We start from the raw sequence: 6,000 nt of genomic DNA, 5'->3' as shown, positions 1-6,000 counted from the left end.
TGGAAGCAAATGGGAACCTCTTTATGAAAGGTTCAGGAAACAACAACCTCCAGTTTTTAAGGGTAGTGCAGATCCAGCTAAGGCTGAGCAATGGATGAGCATGGTTACCACCATCCTTGACTTTATGAGGGTGTTTGATAATGAGAGGGTGGCTTATGCCACATACATGTTTCAGGAGGATGCCCAAATTTGGTGGGAAGTGATATCCCAAACCAGAAATGTCAATGCCTTGAGTTGGGAAGAGTTTCAGTCTCTATCCAATGAGAAGTACTACAACGATGCCATCAAGGCTGAAGAGTTCAGCAGATTACTTCAGGGGAGGTTTTCAGTAACTGAATATGCTTTGAATTTTGATAGATTGGCAAAGTTTTCCATGGAACCGGTGCCCACTGATGGGACCAGAAGGGAGAGGTTTCTCTGGGGGCTATAACCTAGAATAGCTCGTGATGTTCGTATTACCATTGTGGCTGGGGTTACTACTTATGCATAGGTGGTTGAGAAGGAGCTCACAGCTGAGAGCGCAGAGAACAAGATCTAGCGGGACAATGCAACCAGAAGAGAGTTTAGGAGGACAAGACCTCCATCTTTGGGTTCAGGTAAGGGCGGAGGCCCCAGTGATCAGAAGAGGAAAGTTCCTAATACCTTCCCAGCTCCAGGTCCTGATAGGCGACCATGTGGTATTTCAGTGGGCCACCAAGGTGGCAGTGAGGCCTGTAGGACTTATCCAGAGAGCTCTAGGTGCAAGAGACGACATTTGGGGGAGTGTAGGACAAAGGCTTCCTTCTTATGTGGGGCAGTGGGACATTTCAAGAAAGATTGCCCAAAAGCAAGAAAGGAAAGACCCAAAAAGGCGGACAGCTCAGCCCCAGCTCGAGTGTTCACATTGACTCAGGCAGAAGCTGAGGCTTCACCCTCAGCAGTTATAGGTCAGCTTTTTAGTGTTGGAACCCCTTGTACTGTTTTGATTGATTCTGGTGCTACACATTCTTTTGTTGCTAGTAGAATTATTGATAGACTGTGTAGACCATGTAATTATTATGTTGTGGGGTTCGGGACCTTATTACCCACTGGGGAGTTAGTAGTATCCAAGAGATGGGTCAGATCACTACTAGTGACAGTAGAGGGCAGATAATTGTTAGTTGATTTGATAGAGTTGGTGATGACTAACTTTGATATGATTCTGGGTATGGATTGGTTAGTGAAGTATGGGACAACCATAGATTGTAGAAGGAAGATGGTAACCTTTGAGCCTGAAGGTAAGGATCCTTTTGTATTTGTTGGCACTGTGTATGGACCACATATACCTATGATATCTGTTTTGAGGGTTAGAGATCTATTGCAAGGAAGTTGCATAGGATTCTTAGCCAATGTGGTTGATACCACTCAGGCCATGCCAGTGGGACCAGAGGAGACCAGACTAGTCTGTGAGTTTCTAAATGTGTTTCCAAAAGATCTACCAAGGTTGCCGCCACACAGAGAGATTGAATTTGTGTTTCTAGACGTTGGGAACTTGATGGCCAAATGCCTAACGGACAACACTACCCCCAGCCCAATCAGAGTTGGCCTCCCGAGTAGTACGTTGTAGGCAGATGGGGAGTCCACCACTATGAACTCCGTCATCTTGGTCACCGAAACTGGATAGTCTCCCAAGGTTACCAGGAGCTCAATGGATCTCGTGTTGGCTATCCATTCTCTTGAAAATCCATGCAACGTCATTGCACAGGCTTTCATATCTCAAAGCGTGAGTCCCATATTTTCTAGAGTGGGCTTATAAAGGATGTTAACTGTGCTCCCATTATCTACAAGACCCTATGCACCCTTTTGTTGGCGAGCTGGAGTGTGATGACCAGAGGGTCGTTGTGGGAAAAATGAACGTGCGATGCATCCTCTTTTGTAAAAGAAATGGGTTGAATTTTAACCCTTTGTTGCTTTGGAGCTCGCGGTTCAGGTTCGTAAGGAGATCTGTCCCCTATCTTGAGCTTGTTCACATATCTTTTCTGGACATTTCTACCCGATCCTGCAAGGTGTGGTCCTCCGGAAATGGATACCACATCCTCCCCATCTATTGGGGGAGTTCAATCATCCTCCCTTGCTCGCGAGGTAGTATGCTACTGGGTAGGCTGTGTAGGAGCTGCCCTCTATCCAGCCGACGCTTGAATCAGATTTCAGTTTCTTATATGTTGTCCAAAATACTCTCTTGAAATCAGACCTTCGATCTCATCCTTTAGTTGTCGACATTCATCAATGGTATGCTCGACGTCCCCGTGGAATCTGCAGTACTTATTGGTGTCTCATTTTTATTTTTTATTTCGCATTGGTTCGGGTCGCCTAAACGAGACCTGATTTTCATTCACGACAAAAATGTTGTCCCGAGTTTCAGTAAGCTCGGTGTAAATAGTGTAAATGGAGAAATACTTGTCTCCTTTATTCTTTTTCCCCCCGTCCGCCTAAGAGTTATTCCCTTCATTTTTATTTCTCTTTGAAGGGTTGTCTCCTGAGAGTCAAGACGTTGAGGGGGCAGCTGAGGTCAAGGCTGAGTTAACACTCGTCATTGTAGTTATAACTGACAGAGGGGTCAGTTTTAATGCTGATATCGCCTCCTCTACTTTGATGAATCTCTGAGGCTTTTTGCTAAACTCAGTTATTGTTCTTATCGGTTTCCTTTGCATATCATCCCAGAGGGGACTTCCTGGAAATATTCCAGCTCGTACTGCCATAAGGTGACCATTGTCATCGACATTACGGGCTCGTGCCACCTCAATGTTAAACCTTGCCAGATAACTCTTTATGATTTTCCCGGCTGCTGTCTGACATTTGTCAAGGCCGAGGCTTCGGGCCTGCCGCCCACCATGGCCTTGAATTTTTTCTTGAACTCTTTCGTTGATTGTTCCCAAGAAAAGATCGAATGCCTTTGGAATTTGTCGAACAAATTTTTTGTTGGTCCCGTCAGAGTTGTTGGAAATAGCATGCATCTGAGCTCGTAACCAACATTTCTTTCATGCATGATTATATTAAACGTGCTCAGATGGATGTATGGGTCTGAGTTCCCGTCAAAAGGAGCTACATGAGGTATCTTAAACCCGTGAGGGAAAGGTATGTTTTATTTATGCGAAGCAAAAGGCTCGAGCTCTTCATTGGAGTCATAGACCTTGTCCTTGCTCCTTTCATCTTGAAGGAGTCTGAACGCTTTTTCGAGCTGATTAATTCTCTCCTGGACCAAGTCTACCGGAGGTTGAGCTTGCGCTTGGGGCAGTTGGTTATTGTTTGTAAAAACTCTAGCTCCTTGTCCCAGTACATGGTTATACTGATTCCCATATAGTGGCTACATGGGCTCCTTTCAGTTGTTCAGGTGTTCTCGTAAATCGGGGTTAGCCTGCCCCCAGCTTTGATTCAGATGATCTAGAAGATCAGGATTATTCTCATAATTCCCATTATTCCTGGGTTTGGTATTATATACACTCACTGACCTACTAAGATCCAGACTTCCGCTCATGAAGCTAACATTTCTTTCTGGTTGAGAGGCTCAATGGTTACGAGGTGGATCTTCCACTAGCCCCCTCGCTCCTGTTGTTTGTGACCTCGACATGTGACTTCCTACTGGTTGGGATGCTCCATGTCCTCGAGTTGCCTCTCACTCCCCACGTGTCCAGGTTGAGCTCTACAGTTCCTGTCTCGGCTGCCACTCCGAGAAGTCCTTTGAGGTGCTCGCTCCCCTGTATGGTTCCTATTAGGAGCCGGCTGGGGTGCCTCTCAAACCGGAGATGGGTGCCTTATTGGAAACGGAGGATACCTTATAGGCGACGGTGGGGGCCTTCCATTTTTGGGCCTGAAAAGTCCAGAATTAGCCCAGATTGACTCTGGGTTATTTCTGATAGGCTCAGGGTTAGTGTTCAGAGCTGCTGAGGGAGCTCGGTTATTCCCCGTTCCTGCAGTTACAATCACCATCGGATTACAAGCAGTAGTTGTTTGAGTATTCCTCCTAGGGCGATCATTGTCGGTGTTTTCCCTAGCCCTTGGATGAGTTTGCTGGGCCCTTTGTTCGGTCATTTTGGCAGCCATACTCCCGCGGGGGCGCCCTCTGGTCCTCCGAGGAGGTGCCTGGGCCTCAGCGGCCTGCCTGGCCAATTCTTCGTTACTCCGTGTGGCTTTGGCCAACTGTTGGTGCAGTTGGCGATTCTAAAATTCCACAATGGGCACATATCTCTCGAGGTTATAATAAAGGTCCTCGTCGGGCGTGGGGTAGGAGCAGGTGGCCCCCTGGATTCAAATGATGCACTCCCCTCATCCGGGCCGTGGTCCGTCATGGGCTGCTTCCCAGGCCTTCGCGGGTAGTTCTCAGTCTCAAGAGTTCGTTCCTCATGGATTTGGGGCAATGGTCATCCACCACTTCATGGATTGTTCGTGGCGGCCATTGATGCTATGCAGGAGGTTTTTTATTAAAAAATACGGGGATTTGCTTAATTCTCTCAATGAAAGCATGAAATCGCCGTTTTATGTCAACTTAATTTTGAAGAGCACTAAACAATATATTAGAAAGAATAAAAGAACACACGAACTTTTACGTGGTTTAGCAGTTAAAATCTGCCTAGTCCACGAGTCAATATTATTGATCTTGACTCTCTCAAAGCTTTTTCAGAGTAATTTGGCAGAATATTCTCAATACAATTTTGTGCGTCCATACAAATGAAAAATCCCAAGCTATTTATAGGCCTGGTTATGACAATATCTTCCACTGATTCAGGGAAGCTACAATCAATTATTCAAATTTGAAATAAATGTAAATAAATACATTAATTACATAATATCCTATGATAATTGGGATTTAAAATCTGATAACTACAAATCCCTAAGGAATAGGGATTTCGTAACAGCTGCCATGTGTAAAACGCATTGCTGGTCTCAAATGCAAGGTGGACGCGCTTTCGAAAATGAACAAGACTTCGAGCTCATTATTCCAGTCAACCTCCTCCTCACCTAGTTGTTTCGTTGAATTGAATCTTTAAAGACCAATGCCTTCAAGCGTGCAACTAAGGCTCGAACGATCCACTCATGCTTCGGAGTAGATTCTCGCTTTCGAGCCTGCAACTAAGGCTCGAACGCCAAAAACAAAAGATTTAGAATTATGCCAATTTATACAAGTGTTTAGCTAGTGATTATTATTTTTGAGCTTACACTTTACGAACCTACATTTCGAGGCTCATTTATTCATTCTCAAAATTTTAGTGTAACAATCATATTTAGATTTCATTGTATACAAATTAAAATATCATATGTTTAAAAAGCATGAATAGTTTATTAAAATAAAATTAAATCCTTCGAATTTATCAAAATAATTTAAATAAATAATAGTATCAAAATTAGTAACAATTTCGGTTTTAAAAGAAATATTAACAATTTATTGAAGTAAAATATAGTATAAATTTGATTACATGACATTCTTGTTTTTTTTTTTTTTTTTTTTTTTGACATTAGGGGAAAAGAGATTCGAAATTAAAAATTCCTTTTTTTTTGTGAGAAATTTTGTTACTATTAGACTAAGCATATGACCACAACTTTTTTATTTTAATCACTTTATAATTTTACAAGACCAATATAAAATTTTACATAACCACTTTGGTAAGTATGCATCAACTTTAACTACCACCCTTACATTCTGATTTGTAAAATCATTAATACCTACTGCTTTGCAATTAAAAACGAATTGAGTTTAAGGGAAATTGTTGATTTTAGTTAGATTTAACAATTTTTTTTATTGTTTTTTAATCTCGTTAATTTTGAACTCATCTAAATAAGATAAATATTTAAAAAAAATTAGAAAATAATAAAATCATCTAAATAAGTTAAATAAATTAAAGAAAAAAAAGTAATAAATGAACCATAATAATTTACGATCACATATTTTTAAATTTCATATTAAGGTATTTAAATTATCCTATCAGTTATTTATGTTTTCAAAAGTATAATCGAAAAAATATTTATGTGCTTAAATTTATTTATTTT

Source organism: Humulus lupulus, chromosome 1 (assembly GCF_963169125.1).
Source record: "Humulus lupulus chromosome 1, drHumLupu1.1, whole genome shotgun sequence".
Classification (NCBI taxonomy): domain Eukaryota; kingdom Viridiplantae; phylum Streptophyta; class Magnoliopsida; order Rosales; family Cannabaceae; genus Humulus; species Humulus lupulus.
This window is presented reverse-complemented; position numbering follows the sequence as displayed.